Source organism: Haliotis rubra, unplaced genomic scaffold, assembly GCF_003918875.1.
Source record: "Haliotis rubra isolate DU_JTF1 unplaced genomic scaffold, ASM391887v1 Scf147, whole genome shotgun sequence".
In the NCBI taxonomy this organism is placed as follows: Eukaryota; Metazoa; Mollusca; class Gastropoda; order Lepetellida; family Haliotidae; genus Haliotis; species Haliotis rubra.
The window spans coordinates 1,579,026-1,606,786 of NW_025765414.1; the positions used below are offsets into that span (position 1 = coordinate 1,579,026).

Below are 27,761 nucleotides of genomic sequence, written 5' to 3' on the forward strand. Positions count from 1 at the left end.
GTTCTGGTATTCTGTGATGAGATCCTTGAGATCGAGATTGTGTAGACACTACCTGTAGACAATGCAGAGGAGCTTAGCGTGTTTGGTAAATCGAACCGTATGCCTGCATGAATTCAATTTGTTCTTTGAGGTCATTTGAATTAAATATTTATGTCTTTTTAAAATAAGATGTTTTTCACTTAAACTTGTGTTATTTACTGATGTGAAATACAGAATGGAATATAGCCAAACCATGCTAGATATTAGCAGTGTGCGAAATTGACGCTGGTCCTTAGTGGTCCCTGACTAGTAAAAAATTCATCAGGACCACTAAATGATAAGTTTGCATGGTCCTGGTGGCCAGTGAATTTTTAAAAAATATAAAAGATATAATAGTATTGATAGTTAAGTAAATCTACGAATGTTATTTTGGACCAGTGAAGTACAGACAGGACCACTAATTATTGTCCACTCACTGGTCCTGTGATCTTTGTTCGAAATTTTGAAAGGTTTCCAACACTGTATTAGTCAATAGTCCTATATATTCACAGGGCTCCAGATAATTATTTCGACTCAGATAATTACACTCCTTGAAATTAAGATTGAGGAGTAAAATATAAAATAGAAATAAAAGGAGTACTTCACAGCCTGCACAGAAGACACATAACAGCATCTTTTTTAGCTTTTTTGGTCTAGCTAGCTTAAACAAATCGTGTACAGAATGTGAATTAGATTAGGAAAACTTGACAATCTTTAAAGTTTGCTTCAATACAGACAATGAACACTATTCAAGATCTTGGGATCGGATGTGCACAACTTAAACAATATTTTGACAGATTTGGTTCACTTATGTAAACAAAATCTGACTGAGACGTATCCTGAGAATGTTATGCGTATCTTTCACGCATTGATTTGACTTTTTATGGGTATATCTGAATTATCCATGCATATTTTACGCAGATATTGCATCTTGTCTGGAGCCCTTATATTTATTGTGATATATTATGCCGTGACAAATTGATATGACGACATAATCAATCTATGTCAAAAATGATATTTTGTTATTGTTCCACCGAAGATAATAAAAGACACATAAGCTGCTGACTAGTCATTGTATTCATGAATAAATATTCATAATCATTACTTTACCCTCATGATACGTATGATATTTGCCTCAAAGCCTATTCGTTGCAAACCTTGTCGATAATTTAAGAGATGTTGATCTTCATTCTGTCACTTATGTGAAAGCAAATCATACAAACGTGACATTTCTTCATCTTTATTAATATACAAGAGAGGCAACATACTTTATGGCTGACGGTTTTTTTATGATATTACGGTGCGCTTCTGTAGTCGGCTGAGGCTGATGGTGGTCTTAACTGGCAAGTCTCCATAAAGATGGCATATGATCTGTTTGATTGGCATTTTAGAAGTAGGTGTGAAATGATAAAGGCACGATACTTTACGGATGACGATTTCTTTATTATGATTATTTTCATCATAATAAGATAGAAAGGTGCCATCCATAAAGTATCTGGCTTAATGTCACTCAAAGAAGTTTTCCTACCCGTGAAGGTCCGGGTTGGAATGAACCTTCAGTAACCCATGCTTGTCGTAAGAGGCGACTAACAGGGGCCAGGTCAGGCTTGCTGACTTGGTTGACACATGTCATCGTTTGCCAATTGTGCAGATCGATGCTCATGCTGTTGATCACTGGATTGTCTGGTCCAGACTTGATTATTTACAGACCGCCGCCATACAGCTGGAATATTGCTGAGTGTGGCGTAAAGCTAAGGAAGTTTTCCTAATATTGTGTGAAAATGCAGCAAGGGGATGGTCACTTAAAGGGTAACGTTTTGCTACATTTTGGTCCAAAAACTTTCTTTACCAGCACATAAACAACAGTATCACTGCCTTGGGACTATTTTCTTATCATATTGCCTTGGTACTATTTTCTTATCATATGTCCTTGGGACTATTTTCTTTTCTGACTGCCTTGGAACTATTTGGTTTTCAAACTGCCTTTTCTTCTGACTGGCAAGGGACCATTTTCTTTTCATACCGGCTTGGGACTATATTGTTTTCTGACTGCCTTAGAAATGTTTTTGTTTTCAGAGCGATCGCCTTGGGACTATTTGGTTTTCAGATAGCCTTGGGACTGTTTTGTATTCACATTCCCTTGGGACTATTTTCTTTTCAGATTGCCTAGGAACTATTTTCTTTTCAGATCACCTTAGGACTATTTTGTTTCAGACTACCTTGAACAGAGCTCCAGATAAGATTTAGCTCATGTGGGTACTGTACCCACTGTATTTTTGGGAGTGGGTATTATGAATGTTGAGTGGGTATTTCATTTTCCGTTACCCACAGCTTTCAAATATGTGCTTATTTCAGTCACTTTACTCACCTAAGTATCATGTCATTGGGCAAGTTTACTGAACAGGTATATTCTGCCTTATGTCATACCTAGTCAAAACCAACTTAAATATAATGGAAATGATGTCATAAAAAAATCACCCATCCTATACTGACATTACAACACTTGCCTTATACTAACAGTACAACTTGAAAGCAATCGATGTCTCTTTCATTACGCAAGCGATTTTTATAAATATATTCCGTACGCATTTGTTTTAAACTTTTTGTGTATCTAACATTTTAAATGCGTAATTGGTACGCAACAATTATTTTTCAATGCATAATTCTATGCGTATTTTACCCGGATACGCAGCTTATCTGGGCCTCTGACCATGGGAATATTTTATTTGGTCCTTTGGCAGTCTGACACACTGTAATACTTGGATAGACATGTTTGGTAGTGTTTTATGATCATGAAACAAATATTACTCATTTACCGTCCGTCTATTTCTTTCTAACATTTATTCATCCAAATGATGTTTCCAGTTGACTAATCGACACAGAAAGTACGAGCCGACAACAGGCTCATAAAGTTGTGTGTGGAAATTTAATGTAGTGCTATTTGCAAGTGCTGGGATATGTTTTGACGTAGATGCACAGAGCTGTCAGCAGGTTGAAGAGTTCCCAGGTGAGCCTGACCTTTCGTCAATCTGCTCACACAATCAATATCACTTAGTAGCTTATGGCACCTAGTATGCGGATCTTGTAGTGTTAACTGGACTGCAGTAGACACCATGATAACTAGGCTCTGAGATTCATGTGAATTATTAATGACATTGTCATACTGTTTGGGGATGGTACTTATCTCTAGATTTGCTGTGGATAAATCTCTCTCTGACACAGTGAAGTGTCATAACAGATGGAGACTTCGTGTTGAGCAGACACATGGATTTGTATTGGACGTGTTAGACTAACGCTTAGTCTCTCAATATATATAAGTTTGATAGTAACATACAAACCCATTTAAATTGAAAAAGAAGCCCCAGGGAGACCAGAGATTCAGAACCTGAGGAAATCTAGACTTGCTTTATTTAGGGCTTTTGCGCTTCAGATAGGGCTAGGCAGTAGGGAAACTAATGTGGTTCAGGGACTGTGAGACAGACTAGGAGGGCTAGGCAGTAGGGAAAATAATGTGGTTCAGGGACTGTGAGACAGACTATGGATGTGGTTGTGGCATTGTACATTGTGTGTTAGCACTGGAGTTGATTGGTTGTTACAACACATTGTTTGTGATCGAAGTGATGTGTTATATAACACATTGTTTGTGATGGAGGTGATGATGTTATTTAAGACATTGTTTGTGATGGAGGTGATGTGTTATTTAAGACATTGTTTGTGATGGAGGGGATGTGTTATTTAAGACATTGTTTGTGATGGAGGGATGTGTTATTTAAGACATTGTTTGTGATGGAGGGATGATGTTATTTAAGACATTGTTTGTGATGGAGGGATGTGTTATTTAAGACATTGTTTGTGATGGAGGGATGTGTTATTTAAGACATTGTTTGTGATGGAAGGGATGTGTTATTTAAGACATTGTTTGTGATGGAGGGATGTGTTATTTAAGACATTGTTTGTGATGGAGGGATGTGTTATATAGACATTGTTTGTGATGGAGGTGATGTGTTATTTAAGACATTGTTTGTGATGGAGGGATGTGTTATTTAAGACATTGTTTGTGATGGAGGGGATGTGTTATTTAAGACATTGTTTGTGATGGAGGGATGTGTTATTTAAGACATTGTTTGTGATGGAGGGATGTGTTATTTAAGACATTGTTTGTGATGGAGGGATGTGTTATTTAAGACATTGTTTGTGATGGAGGGGATGTGTTATTTAAGACATTGTTTGTGATGGAGGGATGTGTTATTTAAGACATTGTTTGTGATGGAGGGATGTGTTATTTAAGACATTGTTTGTGATGGAGGGATGTGTTATTTAAGACATTGTTTGTGATTGAAGTGATGTGTTATATAACACATTGTTTGTGATGGAGGTGATGTTATATAACACATTGTTAGTGATGGAGGTGATGTGTTATATAACATTTTTAGTGATGGAGGTGATGTGTTATATAACAGTGTTAGTGATGGAGGTGATGTGTTATATAACACATTGTTAGTGATGGAGGTGATGTGTTATATAACACAGTGTTAGTGATGGAGGTGATGTGTTATATAACAGTGTTAGTGATGGAGGTGATGTGTTATATAACACAGTGTTAGTGATGGAGGTATATAAACATGTTACATGGAGGTTATGTGTCATATAACAGTGTTAGTTATGGAGGTGATGTGTTATATACAGTGTTTTCTGATGGAGGTGATGTGTTATATAACATTGTTAGTGATGGAGGTGGTGTGTTATATATATAACATGTGTAGTGATGGAGGTGGTGTGTTACATGGAGGTTAAGTGTGTCATATAACAGTGTTAGTTATGGAGGTGATGTGTTATATAACACAGTGTTAGTGATGGAGGTGATGTGTTATATAACACATTGTTAGTGATGGAGGTGGTGTGTTATATAACATGTTAGTGATGGAGGTGATGTGTTATATAACACAGTGTTAGTGATGGAGGTGATGTGTTATATAACAGTGTTAGTGATGGAGGTGATGTGTTATATAACACATTAGTGATGGAGGTGATGTGTTATATAACACATTGTTAGTGATGGAGGTGATGTGTTATATAACATTTGTTAGTGATGGAGGTGATGTGTCATATAACAGTGTTAGTTATGGAGGTGATGTGTTATATAACTGTTTAGTGATGGAGGTGATGTGTTATATAACACAGTGTTAGTGATGGAGGTGATGTGTTATATAACATGTTAGTGATGGAGGTGATGTGTTATATAACACATTGTTAGTGATGGAGGTGATGTGTTATATAACACATTGTTAGTGATGGAGGTGATGTGTTATATATAATAACTTGTTAGTGATGGAGGTGATGTGTTATATAACACATTGTTAGTGATGGAGGTGATGTGTTATATAACAGTGTTAGTGATGGAGGTGGTGTGTTATATAACACATTGTTAGTGATGGAGGTGATGTGTTATATAACACATTGTTAGTGATGGAGGTGGTGTGTTATATAACACAGTGTTAGTGATGGAGGTGATGTGTTATATAACACATTGTTAGTGATGGAGGTGATGTGTTATATAACACATTGTTAGTGATGGAGGTGGTGTGTTATATAACACATTGTTAGTGATGGAGGTGGTGTGTTATATAACACATTGTTAGTGATGGAGGTGATGTGTTATATAACAGTGTTAGTGATGGAGGTGATGTGTTATATAACACATTGTTAGTGATGGAGGTGATGTGTTATATAACACAGTGTTAGTGATGGAGGTGATGTGTTATATAACAGTGTTAGTGATGGAGGTGGTGTGTTATATAACATGTTAGTGATGGAGGTGGTGTGTTATATAACACATTGTTAGTGATGGAGGTGATGTGTTATATAACACATTGTTAGTGATGGAGGTGGTGTGTTATATAACAGTGTTAGTGATGGAGGTGATGTGTTATATAACAGTGTTAGTGATGGAGGTGGTGTGTTATATAACAGTGTTAGTGATGGAGGTGATGTGTCATATAACAGTGTTAGTGATGGAGGTGGTGTGTTATATAACACATTGTTAGTGATGGAGGTGGTGTGTTATATAACAGTGTTAGTGATGGAGGTGATGTGTCATATAACAGTGTTAGTGATGGAGGTGATGTGTTATATAACAGTGTTAGTGATGGAGGTGATGTGTTATATAACACATTGTTAGTGATGGAGGTGATGTGTTATGTAACACATTGTTAGCATCGGAGATTCTATGTTGTTATATAACACATCTGTTAGCATTGGAGTTGATGTGATGAAACACATTCACAGTAAGCACTGGTGTTATATGAGTCATTTACTGTTTAAAAAGGACTGGATTATTGGTTTTGGAGATGACATGTTGTATTATAACATATCTGTTGGTTTTGGAGATGATGTGTGTTGTATTAATTCATATTAATGGATGAACACACACACACACACAACTTTTTGGCTTTCTTAAGATAAAACTTCTTTTTTATGAAAATAGGAAGAGGTTTTTATGCGTAGAATCTCAAGATACAAAGTTAAAATGCCTTTAGAAATATCCAAATTTTGAGCAAAATTAGCTTAAACCTATAATAAAATCCTGACTACCAAAGATATAGTGTGTCTGAATTGCATTATATTTCCTTCTGCCCAGCCCATTCTGCAATACTAAACCTTTAAATCAACCAAGTCTAGATTTCCTCGGCTCCTTTGCAAGTTAAAAGGAATTATTTGTTTCCATCATCTTTGTGTATATTCAGAGACTAAGCTTTAGTCTGCCTTAGCATGATGTGGTGTGCTGTTGTTAAACCTTCAGTCTACTGTTGACATTCCAGAATGTCTCATTTGTCCAGACTAAAGGTCAACCTTTCTGTGAATAGACATTTTAGTGTTGATAGCCCATGTGTTATTGTTTGAGCGACCATCCAAAAGAAATGAAGTGTTTCTCTGAGATAATAGTACAGATTAACTTCTTTTAGTTACATATTTAGAAGTTTGTGAGTCAGATAAGGAGAAACTTTATGGATGAACAACTTCTTTATTCAGGTGATGCTGCATAAAGACGTTGATCATCCATAAAGTTTTTCCTTAGGGAACGTTCATAATGTATGACAAGGGGTGGGGTGGTGGTGGTGGTGGTGATGATGATTTTTATGGAGAAGTATGTACAATGTGAGTGACCCCCTAAAACTTCTGTATGTAACTGCCATAAAATTTCCGAGTCCCGTGCTGGGATTCGAACCACGGACCTTCTGATTCGAAGTCGGACGCCTTGTCCACAAGAGGTTAGCCCCGTCAGCAAGTTGACAAGGTAAGGATGTCATCTGCGGGATGACTCCACGCCCTGCTACAAGTACAAGTAAGTGATACCCCCTGCATGTCATGTACAAAATCAATTACCCCCTCCCTCCCATATTATTTAAGCATAATTTTTTATATTTTTTGTGTTCAAAATTGCTGACCCCCTATCTCCCCAGAACAAAATGTGTGACTGCCCCCACCCACCCACCCACCCCAAAAAAATCATCATCAACACCCCCACCCCCACCCCAAAGCCATAAATTATGAACGGTCCAGTTTGATAAAAAAAATTCAGATGACAGGGTAGTCTGCCATACAGCCCCTGAAGCAAATATATCCAAGAAAGCCAACGCAAGTCTAGAAAATGTGGCAAGTCTAGATTTCCACAGCTTCAGGAAATGAAGAAAGTCTCAGGGCTCTTTTTCATTGTTATTTTTTTTGGTTTACCATGAGCTTTTTTACTGAAAAATTTGTTCATTTAAGAGACTAGTTGTTAGTCTAATAACGGGGTCAAAGTCTGTCCTAATATGCGAAACAGAGCATTTTATCCTTGCATGGATCTTAACGAGTTTTGGGCAATAAAGAATGTAATTGTTATTGAAAACATTGTCTTTATGTTAAGGCATACCCCCTGCCCTAAATCTAGAGGTAATCTGTTTGTCAGAGGGTGGATTATCTGGTAGATTATCTTGCCTTGACAGTCTTCCTATTGTTTCTCATTCACACCACCAATAGAATCAAGGCAGTATTTAGTCTGACCTCCCCTGATCCTTGTCATGGCCACAAAAGGGTATAGTTACACGTTTGATTGGAGATATCGATATGTGACTGGGATCGGCGATGGCTGTATGTCTATTGCAGCTTGTCGACTATCAAGTAGAGGTGTATTTTGTGGAACACTTGTATACTACTCCTTGACAGAGCAGTAGTGGAGTGCAGTGTTTGAGTCGAGTTGTTATCAGACGGGTTTTGAGTCAGTCACGTCTGCTCTGTACGTGGGCAACCATATCTGAGACCGTGGGCTTGGAACGAACTTAGACTTTCCAATTTGGATATTTTGAGATGGTTTCTCGTACTAATTAAAGAAATACCTTCTGAAAAATACCAACTTTATTCAGATTGAAGTTTGAAAATGTCGGACAGTCGTCAAACTCCACAGCCATCTCAAGGCAGTCAGAAAATTATGCTTCCACGACGGAGAATGAATTCTGGCAAAGGAAAGGACAGGGAGAGTCTGACAACTCAACAGCGTCCGTATTCGGAACCAGTACGATATGGATCGTACACTCGACCAGTTACGAACTCGAACTTGGATGTGATTGTTGACCGAGTGACCCGGCCCACAGTAGCCAGTCGCGGAGGTGTGGATCTGTTGAATAAAAACTTCACCTACATCATTCCGAGACCCCGCAAGACGCTGATCATTATTCCGGGATTAGAGCGGCGATATCTGGGGGTGAAGAAGGTTAATAAGCAGGAAATGCAGCTGATCGTAGCTCGTCTGACCCGTATGACTACTGCTTACTCGGCCAAGTTTGGAACTAATGACAATGTTTGGGTTGACGATTCCCCCAAGAGAGAAAGGTTCAGGCCACATAGTGTTGTGTAGCTCGTCTGACCCGTATGACTACTGCTTACTCTGCCAAGTTTGGAACTAATAACAATGTTTGGGTTGACGATTCCCCTGGAGAGAAAGGTTCAGGCCACATAGTGTTGTGTAGCTCGTCTGACCAACGTCACATGACTACTGCTTATTCTGAAAGTTTGGAACTAATAAAATGTTTGAGTTGATGAAGCGTCAACCATGAGAGAACGGTTCAGGAAAGACAGTGTTGTGTGATCCTCAATGGGCTTAAGACTTGCACGAAGTGTATGGAAATGTTTACGGTTACAGAAGTCAGTGTTGTCCATAGACCTTGAAAAATGAGATTCATGGTGACTCAAAGTAAATGTTTTTGAGTCATTTTCTAAAATTGGGAGTCATGAAAATATTTCTTCAATAATATAAATTCATTTTTAACTCTAGATGAAGCACGCATTGCAGTTTACACTCAGAAAACATCATTGCTTGTTGTATTTCATGGAGTTATTTGGAGTCAATGCAAGGTACACTTATTTGACTTGTTTCACCCTTGGGTAAATATTTTGGGAGTATATTCAGAGATGCCAACCTCTACGATTTTATCGTAGTCGCTACAAATTTTAGCCTCAAACTACACCAATACGATTGCACTAGAAATTCTACGAAATTTGAAGAAAATTCATTATAATTCAGATATATAGACAACATATATTTTCGTCGATTAAATACATTTTCGCCAAAAGGAGATGACAAGAAGAAATGTAATGCTGATAATTTGGAAATCTGCTGTTGGAGGTATGTGAAATTAAAGCTTCTCTCTTGATTAGTGTCATATTATCTTTCTCAGAATCCATCATGATTTTAAATATTTAGTTGACTACTAATTTTATGGTCAAACTACTAATTTTGATCCTTGAAACTACTATTTGCAATACTTTGGGGTTGGCATCTCTGTATATTCCAGAATTGTTGACTCAAATGCACTGGAATTATGCGTCCTGTAAAACCCGAGAAGGTAAAATGAATTTTCAAATATTTTAAGGATTGATGTGTTTGAAATTTGGATGAATAATGGATTCTTGTAATTGGATTTAAGCCAAATAAGAGGTCTCTTTTTGCTGAAAATAGCGAATAGATTATTGTTTCAGTTACCATTTGTGGAAAATTATTGATTCGAGATGTTAATATTTGACTATTTTTAGCTATTTAATATGACTGTGGAATCCTCAGTCTCTTGAAATAGGATGATGCATACTTGAATATGTAATATTTATTCATATTCGTTGACGAACCTGAAAGCTATTTAGCTTTCTAGGCAGGGCTTTGTTAGGTTATATGACTTACTGTTAAATTTCAAAATGTTAATTTTGTTCTCACTCTTCAGCAACTTGCAACATGTACATTTGTGGATTAAAAAAACCATTTACTTCAGGCCCAGTCATATTCAATTGGGACATGACGTGTCATATTTTTCCTACATTAGGCCAGACCAATTTTATTTCTTGTTATACGGATCCGTCGGTTGTATTTTTTCAAGAATAAGGGAAAAAAAAAATCCTTATGTTAATATAAAAGGGAGCTAGACTTTGACTACGCAAGGCAGTTTGTTGGACATTAAAACACCAGTATCTGTCCTCAGAGACTCTAAACTGAATTATTTAACAATATTTGAGTTAGATATCTGTGCTTCGAGCACCTTAGCGAGTGTGAACCTGAAAAACAATTCCTTTGAGAAACTCAAGTGGGGTTTTGCTTTGACTGGTGATTTTAAAAAAAAAATTCCCTCCTGCCTTTAGGTTTTCTGAGGACAAAAATCTGTTAAACAAGAAATAAAATTGGCCTAGTCTTAGAGTACTATCTCATGGTGTGAAAGTGAGTCTCACAAATTACAGGTATAAGCACAGGTGTGTTTTTTCATGGCGCACTGCTATTTGATTTCTATTTGCACTGGTAAGTCATATGTCAGACACCAGTTTATCTTAGTTATGTACCCACTAAAGAACATACGAGTCATCTTGACCCCAAATGGTGTCGGGTTTCATTTTAGAAGTCAGTCTAGAAAAGCAAAAACTGAAGTCGAAATTAACTGAAAGTAAATGTTCAAGAAGATTGATGAGCCTATTAATGTGCATGGTCATGTCTAGAGCCACATGATTTAAATATTTATAATCTTGTGTCACATTGGGACAAAATTCCCTTCTTAGAAAAGAAACATGAATTATTTCTATTCAGCGGATTTAAAATGAATGTCAAAGCAGGAAGTGAAATGTCAATTGAATTTCAGAATCTTAGCATTTATCAAACTGATATCTGTCAGATATTTTTATACAAACACATATATTATTAATGACGTTTTCTTAAAGCATATTTATCATGGATTCACTTAAAGGTGAGAATGTTTATCGATATTTATTTTGAGGAACATGACATTTCGGAGTATATTCTTATTCCTTATCATCAGGTGAAGGAGTAATAATATACTCCGAAACATTGTGTTTTTCTAAACAAAGAAGTTGACATCCATAAATTGTTGCCTTTATGTGTATCACGTCAAGTGCTGTTCAAGGACTATGGGACTGCCTCCGTGGTGTAGTGGTTAGAGCGTCCGCCCGGAGAGCGGAAGGTCGTGGGTTCGATCCCTGACCGCGTCATACCAAAAAGACGTTAAAATATGGTACTTGTTGGTCCCTGCCTGGTGCTCGGCATTAATGGGTACAACAAGGACTGGTCGGCTCGGAGTCAGTATTATGTGTCTGAGTGGGCTATTCATGCTTCACTGCGTCATGGTATCTCGGTGGGCTAGCACTATAAAACCAGCTTCAGTCTAGGCTAGTACAAGCAGCCGCACATACACATGCATGCACGTCGTCATATGAGCGAAAAAATTTCAAGCACGACGTAAAGCCCAATTTCACCTCACCTCACCTCAAGGACTATGGATTCACTTGCATATATAATTTATTGATAGTTCTGTATCAACAGTTTTCAGGTTATGTGTTGATGTAAATATTCCCTATGTATTTAATATTCGTGCTGTTTTGGTGAATTGTTTTGCTAATATGTTGTCATTTTCAATTTGTAAATAAATTTGGATATGTTCAATTGTAGGTTGTAGTGTGGTGCAACATTTTGGTTTCTCAGAGCGGAATCTCTGTAGTAGGTACTCGTGAAGGTCCGGGTTAGAATATTGATCTTAAGTAACCCATGCTTATCGTAATAGGCGACTTACGGGATCGGGTGGTCAGGCTCGCTGACTTGGTTGACACATGTCATCGGGTCCCAATTGCGCAGATCGATGCTCATACTGTTGATCACTGGATTGTCTGGTCCAGACTCGATTATTTACAGACCGCCACCATATAGCTGGAATGTTGCTGAGTGTGGCGTGAAACTAAACTCACTCACTCACTGTATGACCACCTGTGTTAGCGATATGATGACGTCAGTAGGGATGCCGCGATACATTGATGCATCAATATTTTCTAAGATGATACAATTATCGACATGTTTAGAACTGTGTCATATTTAGTTTAGAAAGTATCAGTTTAAATATGTTTATGTATCGGTTACATCTTGCAATTGTATCATGTTTTTTTTATGTTATGAGAGTTATAAATGATTATTTTTCATGCACAAAGATGGGAAATTAGAACTTTTTAATCTCTGAGAATAAAAAATGTTGATTTTGTCATGGACAATTATAAAATATGAAGTATTAAAGTTCAAAATGTAACTGAATTTACGCAATAATGCAGCGAAAATAGGTATCGTGATACGTATCGAATCGTGACATTATATGTATCGATTCATGAAAATTATATATCGTGACATCCCTAATCGTCAGTATGTGTTAAAGTGTGGGCGTTTATAATGATCACCTTGGTGTCAAACTCATTTAGCGGAATGGGGCCAAGAATTTTACAGATGTCACACTTTTGTCATATACAGCTTTGACCCAAGTTGCCATTATTTTGAATACTAATATTACTTAAAAAAATTCCTTTCTATATTTATTTGTTTGTTTGTTGTTTAATGTTTCGCGATATTCCAGCTATATGTTGGTGGTTTAATTTCTTTTATATGAATTTTAATTGCTCAGATCTTGTTTTTAGCAATGAAGTCATGAACTGATTTAAGTATGTTTGTAAGACTAATGATTGAACTATTGCCATAAAATGGGTTTTTTTGTGTACAAGTACATAACAGGGCTCGATTTAAGAGATGTTACCCTACTTGCACCAGGTGCAGCCTAAGATAGAAAACTAGTTGCACCAGCCAAATTCCAGTTGCAATGTAGTGACCGTTAAAACGTCAGAGGTTTTAGTGCACATAAATATATTTCCGTGATGAAGTACCCATGAAACCATAGCAACACAGAGACACAGCTGATCCCTGTTTACAAGAGGTGTCATAGCCAAGAGATGTCTATAAATAGCGTAATGTTTCGGTGCCATAGCTATTAGGAAGAAATATGAGCTGACATAATTATGCTTATAATGATAGATTTATTGTTGACTTATTTCTCAAAAATTGACTTGCCCCTGGTGCAAGTTAGACTAACAACTAGGCTGCACTTTGTAATATTTGGTTGCACCAGTGCAAGTAACAAAGCTCTAAATCGAGAGCCTTGCTGATATTGTTATATGAGTTGCATCTTCCAGTGATACCCGTCAGTGCAGTCACTGCAGCTGAACCTGAGATAGTCTGTCATACAGACCCTGAAGCAAATATATCCAAGAAAGCCCAGGCAAGTCTAGAAAATGTGGCAAGTCTAGATTTCCTCAGCTTCTGAAAATGAAGAAAGTCTCAAGGCTCCTTTTCATTATATTTATATATTTTTTTACTATGAACTTTTTTCAGTAAAATATGTTCATTTCAGAGACTAGTTCAGTAGTTGTTAGTCTAAACCTGAGATGGCGGCGGAAAATTTGGCAGAATCTTGAGCCTTATTTTAAGTCTTTGTGCAAATATACCACTCGAAAGGATTAAAGAACTATGGTTAAGTGTGAGGCTGCCAGATGAACTGTTGTAATTTGAAAGAATATAACGTTCTTTAACTTATTTTGCACTGTATACATTAATACAAATGTACATGCATGCTTGATTAGAGCTTGAAATCGAGATGGAAAGTCGCGATGGTTAAATTGGTGTTTGTCGTAACTTTAATGTTCAAAGTTGAAATTAAGGGGTGCTGAGTGTAATGATGAGGTGGGGTATCCTTACACCGTTATCAAACTGGTGGGACTACAACCAAGTAATGCATGTTGTATTGTGATTAACAGCATTAACTAGACTAGATAATTGATAACAGATGGCACACACGTAATTAGAAATGCCCGTTGTGCAATAAAGAATAAAAGCAGCAATAACAGATAATGAGGCCAGATGTACACTAGGGATCATAAAGTCGTAGCAAGCTGATTGGATATTGATTAAAAGGAGCCTGCTGCTTGATAAGATCCTAAGGCAGACAGGATATAATACCCTCGAACCCTCATGTTGAAATGTTTTACCTTCAAGATCCAATGGGAACAGCATATTATCTTTCTCAGACCACCAGTAAAAACTCCTCGCCACTCAAATACCGTTAGACAAAGTCTATATCATCTTTATTAAACTTCAGGATTTCACATTATAAAAGTTCTCTGAAGCGCTTTATATAAAAATCTTCCATCTCAAACATTTTTAGGACAATCAAATTATCAACTATGAATCATTGCCAAATGGAATTCACTTGCTTTGAGAATATGAAAATATTCACAATATCTTGAGATACTTTTCTAATCCTTCATTGATTTTTTGCATTGATCCCTAAAGAAGTCCTATTGTTTCATTTTTCAAGTGGGGCGGTTGGTAGCCAAGTGGTTAAGGTGTTTGCTCGTCACGCCGAAGATCCGGGTTTGATTCCCCACATGGGCTCAATGTGTGAAGCCCATTTCTGGTGTCCCCCGCCGTGATATTGCTGGAATATTGCTAAAATTGGCATAAAATGTAACTCACTCACTCACTCAGTATTCAAGTATTCAGTTTACACGGAATAAATTTCTGTAACCAAGAAATAAGACATGTCGACGGTTCATATCAATATTGTTCAGAACTTTTTAACACTTTTGGTTATGTATTGGATTTTTGAATTGGCTCCTGAAGAAATCCTGTTGTTTCGATTTTCAGTTTATTCAATTTACACAGTGGTAGTTTTTAGATAACTTTCAAAATCACGAAATGTAACACGAAATGTAACACGTTCACTGTCCAGATCCAGAGATCCATGATACTCAGCCATTGCTGTCCAACCCACGAGTGGTTTCTCCAGTGGGAGATTTTCCATATAAAGACTTCATTTGTCAAATGGATCCTGGCAAACGTGATAGTTTGGCAGCCTAATACATTACCAGCAACCCTAGTGCCACACTGACAACATATTCTGCCTAGAGATTGGTGTTTGAGATCGGAAAATAGACCAGAAGGATGATTGAAAGTCATGTGACCTGAATATTTATGAGATCCCCTTGGCCGATGCTTGACAGTCATCTGTGTAACTTGATCCCGAAATTCTGTAAATGCTGACTCAGCTGATTTGTATGTTACAGTCATTGTCCAAAGTCAGTCACTTTTTAACTTCTTTAGACCAGACCAATTTTTATTTCTCGTTTTATGGATTTTTGTCTTCAGACTCAGCAAATTCCAGCTATATGGCGGCGGTCTGTTAATAATCGAGTCCTGATCAAAAAGGCAGGAGGAAAAAATAAGTTAAAACAAATCAGTGACCAAAGCAAAACCCACATGAGTTTCCATGGTTAGCTCATTTGGACCTATTTGATCTTTTTATAAATAAGTTGAAAGTGAGTTTAGGTTTTTTAACACAGATTTGAGTGAGACACAATTTTTATTTCTCTGATTTCAGGAATATTTACTTACATCACATTAACGTTCACATTAGGATTTTATTTTTGAGCGGCGAATTTATTTTTTTTTTTTATTTTTTTTTTCACTTATTCTTGAAAAAATACCACAAGCGGATCCGTGAAACAAGAAATAAAATTGGTCTTGCCTTAAGTGGTATTTCATATAACTGACCATCCACTTTCAGTAAGCTGACCAATTGCCAGATTCAGTCAGTCACGGCACAAATGACCTGAGATTGATATTGATTGATTTATTGATTACACAGATTGACACATTTTTCTGAGTCCCATTCCACAACACTGTGGTAGTGCTGAGACGGTCGTAGCAATAAGACGATCGTAAGTTGTAATTTTAGAATAGACTTATGTCAGCCGGAAGACTATGATCTATTTGTGGAACAAGGGCCTGATCAGTAAATCACTGTCACAAATTTGGGAATAAATGCATGGTAATGCCTCAACATGAGAGCAGTTCGATACGGCCCCTTTGGACAAAGCCATTGTCGCTCTATGACAATCGTAATTCCTGTACTTACCATAAACAGTGATCAGCGTAGCACTTTGTTGAAAGGGTTCTTGGTTAGTCACTGTCTCACAGTCCCTGAACCACATTATTTTCCCTTCTTCCTGGCCCTCCCTGCAATGCTAAAGCTCTAAATGAAGCTAGTCTAGATTTCCCCAGGTTCTGAATCTCTGGTCTCCCTGGGGCTCCTTGTCAATTTAAATGGGTTTATTTGTTACAATCAAAATTATATATATTCAGAGACTAAGCGTTAGTCTAGGCTCCTGGTCAGTCAAAGCTCTGGAGGGGGTTTACTTGGTGAAAAGGTCAAGACGGAAAATTTAAGTTTTTGACTTGGTTTGCTCAGAGAAGGATTTGTCAATATCATTTTGATTATTTAGATATTTGTATATAAAATATTTCAACGACACATGCTTTGATGGAATTCTCAATTTGACTTAACAGCATCCACGAATGGTGAATGTGGTTGAAATCTACAGTATTCCGACTAGGGCTGGCTAAAAGGGTTGGAAATCTTGTCGATGGGATTATTATCAATATGAAAAATGTGGCACCAATAATATCATTCATAAACTTTTGTGATGACATACAGTTTTAGTTTACTCACACAATGCACAAAGTTAGCTTTATTCATTGGCTGGTTCTAAATAGAGTTCAGGATGCTGTTTTGTTAGTTATCCATGAATAAAAATGTCACTATAACTCGCTGGTGACTTGAGGATTTCTTTCAAACTATTTTGGCATTTTTGCTCAAAGTTACTCCCCTAATATTTACTGATAATTAATCAGTATTTAGTTGCTGATTATCAGTCTCTATAATCTATATTGATCGCCAGCCCTAATTCCTACAATATTCAAATCCTGTCACTGTGGTGAATAAATGATCAACCAGACAACCAGGGGTTGACAGCATGAGCACCGATGACATATGGCCAGGTCACTGTAACCTTGGGAGACTCATACGCACTAGGGCTTACTAAGCTGCTTGAGGTAATTCGCTACTGGGACAACCCCAGTGCATTAACAAATAGGTTTGTTTTTGCAGACTGAATCTTTTTGACTGGCAGCGTGGCCTGAGGCATGACTGGGTCACAATGACCATCAAAATTAGCCAGATTGTGAGACTCTGTAGACGTTGCCATGATGATAAAAACCTCTTTTGTCATGTGGAGAAGCTTTCCAGGGCTCCAGATACTAAGGGCCGTATCGGCGTATGTACGGATGAAAAATATGCACGATACGGAAGGAAAAAATTTAGAAAACGTAGCAGATACGCATCACAGCAATGGTGTACGGTCTTAGAATCATTTACAGACGTATTTATCTGAAAAGTATTGTTTTATTGTTTATTGACCTGTTTACACAAGACTAGCAGTGTTGTGGTGCATATATGAAACGAAACACAAGATTACTTATACTCCATTAAATTCTATTCACCACTCTAAATGTACTCTTAAGGTTTTTCCAGTACTCCTGTATTGAAAAAATAACGAGTACGTAGTCTTGATGTCGAAAAATTATCTGAAGCCCTGGTGTCTGACTTTGGATCGGGTACATGGTTCAAATCCCAACATGGGAGTCTACTTGGGAATGGTAATATTATATTTGAACAAAATATGTCTCAGTTACTCATTATATATCTTGAGATGTGCGTCAACTGTTTATGGAAAATCATGTACAGGGGTTGAAAAATACCATTTCCCGACGCTCGGTGCAATAATCTGTGAAGGCTTTGATGTGAGCTATTTTTCTAATGTTTTGTTGATATTTCACAGGCGCGAGCTTTTTATATGTTATGACAGTAGATTACCGATTTAACTGTTTATATAATTTCTTTTGTCTATTTTACCACACGTACTTCTTACCGAGTCACTTTCTCAGTTTGATACTTAAAAGAATTGTCATTATTTAGCGTTGACAGAATTTCTTACTGTGATATAGATATGTCGTTGTCACAGACAAAACTCAATGTCTGTTTTATTGACACCTATGTGTCTGCCTGCCTGTCTGCTAATGACAATATTCAATACACAACTTCGATCACTGACCACCTGCAAATTGAACTTAAGACCTATCAGGCTATACACCATAAACAAAACGCATTGATTTATGGCCCGAGTTCGGTCTCTGTCACATTATGTAATTACACAGACAGGGAGGTGTGATACTTGAACACATGACATGCTATGATGTCTGTTGAGCATGTATTTACAAAACCCAACATCTCTATATATACACACACAATGAACCTTGAGGGCATCGGCAAATGAACCAGCCGTTACACTTGAGTGCACACCCACCCGCTCTGACTGGGTTCGGTATCCCAGCTGCTTCGTTTCTTGGGAAGTAAACCAAAGTACAAAATATTTATTTTGTATTTTGCGGATTGTGTCTGTCTTCATGTCTGCCTAATTTGGACAGTCATGCATATGTGTTTTATCTCATTACGTAGTTCTTTTTCGGAATTCCTGTAATTGATTTTTAAGGATTGCAAATCATTAACCAAACTGAAGGAAATGTAAACATTCATAGTAAAAGTTGGATCAACCGTTAAATGTTAAATTTTTATCATTTTATTGATGGTTTAAACATATTTATTCATTTACTCATGATGGGATGGGCAAACAAGCAATAAAACATGCTTATATCACCACCACCACCACCCTAACAATGATAGAATAAATAACAATGATGATAGTGACGTACACATGAGCTGGGTGCAAAACATAATGTGAATCTTCAAGGAACATTATTGACGATATAATGTGTTACAATTTGCAAACTTTCGTTGAAGGCAAATAAACTAGAAGCTGTTGTGATCTCAGTATAACAGCAAGGCACGGCATGTACAATAAAACTAAGTTAGATAAATTGCGAGAATCTCCGGGAAGATATGTAGTTATGTACCGATTTTAGTAGTTCCAGGTTTACCTGTTCTGATGAGCCCGAATGACCGAATAAGCTTGATGACAAATTAAATCCTCTACTAAAGAAGTATGCATTTGATCTTATGTCGTTAAATATGGGACAGATGAGGAAGAAATGAAGCGCATCTTTATTGATGGCATGTTCAGCAGCCATTTTGACCCCCAATTATCCTTTGAAACCTCTTTGACATACAATAGCTAAGGATTGATAAGATCATGGTGTCTCTGTCTAGTTACGGCTTCTTGTGAGAGAGGTGAGAAATATGAAGAACAGCATTATAAGGATCAGGTTATCCTACCCCTGGAGAAGTCTGTCATACAGACCCTGAAACAAATATTGTAACCCTAGATTATGTGACAAGTCTAGGTTACCACAGTTTCTGAAATAGACTAATAATAATGTGTCCATTTATATAGCGCCAAACTCCACACCAGGTATGCTCATAGAGCTAACAATCAATAAGGCATTATTGAAATCCATAGAACTTTTTGTAAAGAAAGGTTTTGAGATGGCACTTAAAGTTTTCAAGGGTTGGAGACAGCTTAAGTTCATCAGGGACTAATGCTTAGTCTCTGAATATATATAATTTTGATAGTAACAAACAAGCCCATTTAAATTGAAAAGGAGCCCCAGGGAGACCAGAGATTCAGAACCTGAGGAAATCTAGACTTGCTTTATTTAGGGCTTGAGCACTGCATAGAGAGCGTGGCAGTAGGGAAAATATTGTGGTTCATGGACTGTGAGACAGACTATTTCTGAAAATGAAGAGAGTCTCTCAGCTCTCTATGTTCTATTGTAATTTAAGAACTTTTTTTTTCTGTAAAATATGTTCATTTCAGAGACTACGTGTTAATCTACCCCTAGAGTTTCTGTGAAGTCAGTTACAGTGGGGTATGTTGTCAGGCAAGCAGTACGGGTTGTACTAGCAAATCCCCCTAAATCCACGCACCTACAGGGGGCACGTGAGTCGATGATTGCTTATTGACTCGGGGTGATTTCCTGATGGACACGAACTGTGCATGACTAATAACCTGTGATGGTATCTCCGACGTTGTCAGAGGTCGTCATTGTCAATAGCTGGGACCTTAAGCCCATGAGAACAGACTGATCATATCGATGTACTGGAATGGCTGGCTTTGTCTTGTGGAATGAAGGTGGAGGGGCTATGTTGAAATATTAAGTTTGTAACTGTCAAGAATATTCAAGTTAAAGAACACCTGATTTTTTCATGCTTTTTTCGTTTTATTTGTTGTCATGACAGATTAATTGTATTATTGATATGAGTGAGTGAGGCTGAAGGGGTCGTTGTCGGCACAGGTACTACAGATATGTACCCCAGGTACATTTCTGTATACAGACATGTACCCTAAACAAAATCAGAATACAAAAATGTACCCTTGGATGGTTCCATTCTGCATTGTGCCATTTTCTTGATCGAAACTGTTATACTGTTGTATTAGATGCATTTGATTGCGTTATATAAGAGCATACACAGTAACGAATATTTCACGGTGCACAACGTACACCACTCACAGTCAGCTTAGCGGGAATAACTACATAAGGTTTCGGTATTGAGTTGCGGAATATGGACTTGTCCGTCGTTTAGGGTACCGGGTACGTTTCTGTAGTTGGACTTTGTTGAGGGTACATGTCTGTATACAGAAACGTACCTGGGGTACATATCTGTAGTACCTGTGCCGACAACGACCCCTTCAGCGTGAGTGAGTATGGTTTTATGCCACTTTTAGCAATATCCCAGCAATATAATGCAGGGGACACCAGAAATTAGCTTTACACAATGTACCCATGCAGTGTTTGCCCTAGGCTTAAAAATTTAGGAGTCATCATGACTTCCTGGTGTCTTGAGAGGGAGTCATGGACATGTTTTTGGGAGTCACTTCATTTTGGAACTTTCATCAAGACATCAACTGTGATTGTTTGATAAGGAAAAAAAACCAAGGTATTAATCAGCACTGAACAGTTAACTGGCAAACATTTAGTTTTAGAAGTTTAGATTATCTGAATTAAGGGCCCAGTAGCATTGCGTCACCAAGAACGCAAGCTTCTAAATTCACTGCGTATTTGAGATAGTTCGTGCGTCAAATACGCAGGTTTTCTGCATCATGGCAAACACTGCCCATGTGGTCCGAGAATCAAACCCAGGTCTTCAGCGTGACGAGCAGACACTTTAACAACACAGCTACCCCACCGCCCCTGTAGTCAATATGAAAGAGTAGGCTGTTGTTTTATTTCTTTTGAGTAGTATACATGAAAATAATGGCATTGGTACTATGTTTTTCATTAACAAAGCGCCTTCGAGCAGCTGAGCTGGATATCGGCGCTATACAAATGTTAGTAAGTATGTATGTATGTATTAGAATACGGAACAACATTAAGATTGGTCTTTAAAGTTTTATCAATTTTACCAAGATTCTCAGTAAAGAAAACGTTCAGATGGATTTATTGGGAGTCCCTCAGTTCCTTCATCCCTGGATACATTCTTTGTTCTTTGCTTTCTTCATCCATCACTATGAATTCACTACTCCCACTTTCATCAAGATCTTTTCTTCATCCATCCTTCCTTCCTTCATCTCTCTTTAGTCCTTTCTTTGTTTCTTCAAAGGTTGCTTCTGCCACTTTATCACTCATCACTCATCATCCTTTAACCCCTTCATCTTCCTCTCTCCCTCGTCACGCCAAGGATCCGGATATGAATCCCCACAAGGGTACAATGTGTGAAGCCCATTTCTGGTGTTCCCCGCCGTGATGTTGCTGGAATATTGCTAAAAGCGGCGTAAAACCCAACTCAGTCAGTGAGTCCTCTCTCCCTTGTTTCATCTTCCATCCTTCCGTCCTTTCATTTCCTTCTTCCTTCCTTCTTCCGTGTTTTGCTATTCCTCCCTGTCTCCTTCCTTCCTTTCATTTGTTCTACCTTTCCTGTCCATCCTTTATTCATCCTTCCATCCTTCCTTTCCACCTGCCATCCTTCACCTCTCTCTTCTCTTCCCTGCTCTCCCCCTTTCCTTTCCTATTCCTTCCAACCCGTGAAGGTCCAGGTTAGAATATTGATCTTCAGTAACCCATGCATGTCGTAAGAGGCGACTAACGGGATCGGGTGGTCAGGCTCGCTGAACTGGTTGACATGTCATCGGTTCCCAATTGCGCAGATAGATGCTTATGCTGTTGATCACTGGATTGTCTGGTCCAGACTCGATTATTTACAGACCGCCGCCATATAGCTGGAATATTGCCGAGTGCCGCATAACACTATACTCACTGACTCTTATTCCTTCCATCCTTCCTACATTTCCCTGTCCACCCTTCATTCCTCCTTCCTACATTCCATCCTTTCCCACTTCCATTTCCTTCCCTCCCTCCTTTATCTGCTTTGCTCCCTTTCCTTAATCTCTTCTTTCCATAACCTTTCCTTCCTTTCCTTACAACACATCTCTTTCCATCCCACCTTCCTCCCCTCACCTGCCCTCACCCCCCTCCTCACCCATGTTTCGTACCTTACCTCACATCTTGTTACCTCTTCCACATTACCTTCATTTTTTCTTCTCTTCTTCCTTCACTCCTCCCTTCCAACTTGATGCTCACTTGCCTTCTCAGGTAGCACCCAGCATGTAAAGCATAAGCATTAATATTTTTTTAATTTTTTAAGTTGCATATTTGTGTAGAGATCAGCGAGACATTATTTGGTAATGTAGAATGAACTGTCAGCTGTCATGGTCTCTCCTCCGGTAATGAACTCAACCATATGGTTGGCTAATTTCTGTCGGCAGTGTCACAGATGGCGGCCATATTATTTTCACAAATATTACAGCAACATTTTATTTGTGTACGCCAAGCAAAGCTGTTAATTGGATAACAGTCTGGATGTGCAGGAAAGTATTGAGTTTCGGAAGCGGACCAGATGTATCAGCCTTACATTCATAACATTTATTAGCAGCTGAGAATAACGGGGATGTTTTCAAAGGGATCACTTCACCAGCACGCACTGATTTACATGGAAATAATGGGACATCTGTATAGAAATATAATTTTTGAATATTGCATGCTGTTATGCAATAGAGACGATCATTTGGGGCTAATTGAGACCATATTTATTGCAGTAATAGTATGTCGTTAGATGACATGATTTTTTGGGATAAATTTACGAGTAGAAATTTAGAAATATTGCTATGGTTACCTTCATCTATGCCTATGTTGCCTTTATTTTGTGGGGGTGGTGGGGGTAGCCTAGTGGTTTAAACGTTCACTCATCACACCCAAGACCCGTGTTTGATTCCCCACATGGGTACATATTAGACTAACAACTAGTCTCTGAAATGAACATATTTTACTGAAAAAAAGTTCATAGTAACAGAGTACTCTGTATAATGAAAAGGAGTCCTGAGACTTTCTTCATTTTCCTGAAGCTGAGGAAATCTAGACTTGCCACATTTTCTAGACTTGCAGGGGCTTTCTTGGATATATTTGCTTCAGGGTCTGTACGACAGACGAGGGTACAATGTGTGAAGCCCATTTCCAGTGTCCCCTGCCGTAATATTGCTGAAAGCAACATAAAACTAAATCACTCACTCACTTTATCTTGTGACATTGTATGGCTTTATTCAGCATTGTCTTATAGCTATCATGGTCCGAACTGTTATTTCCAGATCACTGTGGTTGTAACACTAACAGACAAACATAATATAGCTATTGTTTTCAGTGAAGAATATTTTTGGCTATGGTTCTATAACCAATTGTTGAACATTTACTAAGTTAAGCACAGGCAGCAATATAATTAATTATTATAATTAATTAAGAATATTTATAGCGCAGCTTTCCAGGCTTCATATCCTGCACAAAAGATGCTCAAAGCGCACAATCTGATTATTATTACCCTGGATAAGCCATGCTGACTTTTAGACGCTAGAAGGTTAATAGTCACATGACTTATCTCACCGGGTACCCATTTTACTGCTGGGTGAGTAGAGGCAATTTTGAACAAACTCACTTGCCTAAGGTGAGACCACATGTATCTCATGTGCTTCGTTGTGGGGCAGGACTGAAGTCCTAGAAACTCTCCGGAGTCAAGCTGCCAAACACAGTCACCCATCCACTTAGGACTTTCCGAGCCCAATGTTATGACCTGAGCTCCATGCACAGACCATATTGGCGCCCTTAGATTTTCAAGTCTGGCCAATGGTCGATATTATTAGCAAAATCAGACCTTTGAGTTTAATGACACACAATTAACCAAATCACAGAGCCTGATCGCAGATCCAGATTCTGGTCGCTTACAATAAGCAATATTTGGAGGCTTCTTCTATCATAGGTGCCCTCATAAAGGTTTAGACGTTCAATATCACATAGCATATTGCCTCCAAAATAGACTGACATTTAGAATTTATAATGGCATCATGGCATGGTTAAGCTGATCAATAGTTGACCGTGGTCGTTAGAATGTTGCGAGCCAAGAGAATGATTATTGGTAGAAATCATCAACAAGGGTCACTGTGTTAGTGATTGTCAGTCCAATCAGTGTGATTTCATTCATGATATTTTTGGGGGTTGGCTTTGTGATGTCTGGTCAATGATTTGTTAGTGATGAAAACATCACCCTCCACACTATTTCTGCTGTATGAAAGCTGCTTGTACTTAATCAAATCGGGGTCAGTCAAACCAGTGATTGTGGATTGATATGTGTAGAACTGCAATGGTATACCATGGTCCTCTGTGCACGGGGGTAGCGTAGGGGTTACAGTATTTCCTCGCCATGCCCAGAGGTACAGACTGCATAAATTACACAAATATTTATGTGAAAACTCAATTCCTATTAAGTCTATTGCGTACACATACACTTGAAATTTTGTAAATACTCAATAACTTTGATCGTACATGCGTACATACAATAATAGATCAATTAACTAAGGTAATATTGAGAGGTTCTGTTTCTGCACATGAACTTGGCAACTTGCAGTCTTTCTTATCGTTTCTCATATTACAGATCACCATATATATAACTAACATATAAACAAACTTTTATACTTTAGGCCAGACCAATTTTATTTCTTGTTTTACGGATTTTTGTTCTCAGAAAACCTAAAGGCAGGAGGGAAAAAATTAAAAATAAAATCACCAGTGAACGTAATATTCCTTCTAAATACGCTAAGTATTTTACTTTTGACAATTTATGAAGTGTGTATGGAGCAAAAAAACAATCTTAAAAAAGTTTGCATTGGATCTGTAAAGCAAGAAATAAAATTGGTCTGGCCTTATCATATTTTTACAATTAATAGAAAATGGCAAAATACCCAATTGAGTTTGAGTGAGGTGGGTACAATGTATTTAGTTACTCAAAGGAAAATTAGGATACCCAATTGAGATGAACACAAGCGAGTACATAACTCAATGACTCAAAAAGTTATCTGTGGCTCTGCATGCCGAAGACCCAGGTTCGATTCCCCACATGGGTACAAAAGCTGAAGCCCATTTCTGGTGTCCCTGTCGTGGTTTTGCTGGAATATTGTGAAAAGCGGCATAAATGAAACTTTCTCACTCACTCACTCACTAAGAGCAATGTGACATTTGCTGTTGGTTCAATTGTCAATTCTGTTGTTTATTTTGGTTTAGTCCGGTATTAGCATTATGTATTGCTTGATAATACAACAAGCTTCCATTTGGTCAATTCTTTATGCTTACTGAATTGCTATCTTATATCATATTGATGTTACTTCTTGTCAGGTGACCACCTCCGTGGTGTAGTGGTTAGAGCGTCCGCCCGGAGAGCGGAAGGTCGCGGGTTCGATCCCCGACCGCGTCATACCAAAAGACGTTAAAATATGGTACTTGTTGGTACCTGCCTGACGCTCGGCATTAATGTGTCTGAGTGGGGTATTCATGCTTCACTGCGGCATGGTATCTCAGTGGGCTAGCACTATAAAACCAGCTTAAGTCTGGGCTAGTACAAGCAGCCACACATACACATACACACTCATGCACGTCGTCATATGAGCGAAATATTCTCAAGCACGACGTTAAACCCCATATCACCTCACCTCTTGTCAGGTATTGAAATTTTTTCATTTGCTTGTTTGCCAAAATAGTGTTTTTCCCTCATTTCGTTTGCACTTTGTGTATTGAATCAAAATATCCTGAACTGAGAGATCTATACTGCAATACCCATCATATTGTAATGGCAGTGTATTGTTGCAGCTCTAGTTATGTGCAATGTCCAACTGTCAGGGAAGATGTAACAATTTGTTTGCCAGTTTCCACTCATCACAGGGGTACACAAAGTACATGATCTAGACTGTCAGTCCTCTCACTTCCATTTTGTGGAAAGGTTGGCGGCTGAGTGGGTTAGATGGCTGACTTTGTGTGCTGGCGATTAAGTGCCTGACTCTCAGAGTGACTGTTCGAATCCCAGATAGGACTCAACCTCAAAGTACTAGAATCTGTACTTTACTGAGAAAGTGTAATCCCAAATATCACATAAACTACATTTGACTCTTTCTAAATGGCATTGTGTATCCAAAAGTACTAGTATCTGCACTCTACTGAGACAGTTTAATCCCAAATTAACATGCTACGTTTGGCCACTTCGTTTCTAAATGTCATGTATTCATAAATTTCTTGTCTGTCATGAACAGGACATTACTGCAATGGCTTAGCTAGTTCTTTATGGTCACAGCGGCTTAAAGAACATAAACCAAATGCCAAGCGAGCATTATATATTTTTATGGACAGCTCCCGGTTCCGAGTTCCACTTGCAAGTCAAGGCTAAATGAGCAATGCACATTAGCTTAGCAATGGATGTAGGGCTGCAGAGGCTTAGAAAATGTACAAAATGGTTCAATATAAAACCATACACAAGTTAAACATGTTTTGCAAACAAGTGGCATCATCAATAATTTTCAGTAATCCATTTATATATTTTTCACAACTATTTTGCATTTTGTTCCAATGGAATCGGTCAATTCAGACAATTGACTGTTCGTCAGTGTCAACATTGTATACTGAAGGACATTTTGATAGTTTTTCTGTTTACATATTATTAGGGTTGGGTATTGCCAAAATGTTCGTATTGCGATATATTGTGATATGTGTTGGCGTATTGCAATATGTATTGCAATTTATTGTAAAAGTATAACACATGGGCTAAGGTAATGAAATTTCCGTTACTCTCTTTTTTAAACACTGCCACTGACCACTACCAGGACTAAGGCTGTAACGATTCACTTGCATATTCGGTGAATCGAACCGTAGCCCTTCATGAATTCAATTCGTTATTCGTGGTCACCAGAACCGAATATTAACGAATATTTACGATTCTTTTCAGGGAGCATGTTTTACTTGAACCCTTGTGTACTTTCGGAAAGTGAGATTTGCAAGGATGGAATATGTACTAGCTTTGCAGTAGCGCAAGTCATGTCAGTTTGCGAAGGCCGCACATGGTACTGTCGACTATAACTATTACATGCCAAATTTGAGTGTCATGAGATGACTGGTTATTGGTGTGACAAATAAAAAC

General features: G+C 38.0%; 1 protein-coding gene across 1 annotated transcript in view; it reads left to right on the forward strand.

The window, feature by feature from the left end:
• Positions 1-27,761, forward strand: part of LOC124269762 (neuronal calcium sensor 1-like) — a 75,581-nt gene that overhangs the window by 33,592 nt on the left and 14,228 nt on the right. The window lies entirely within an intron of this gene.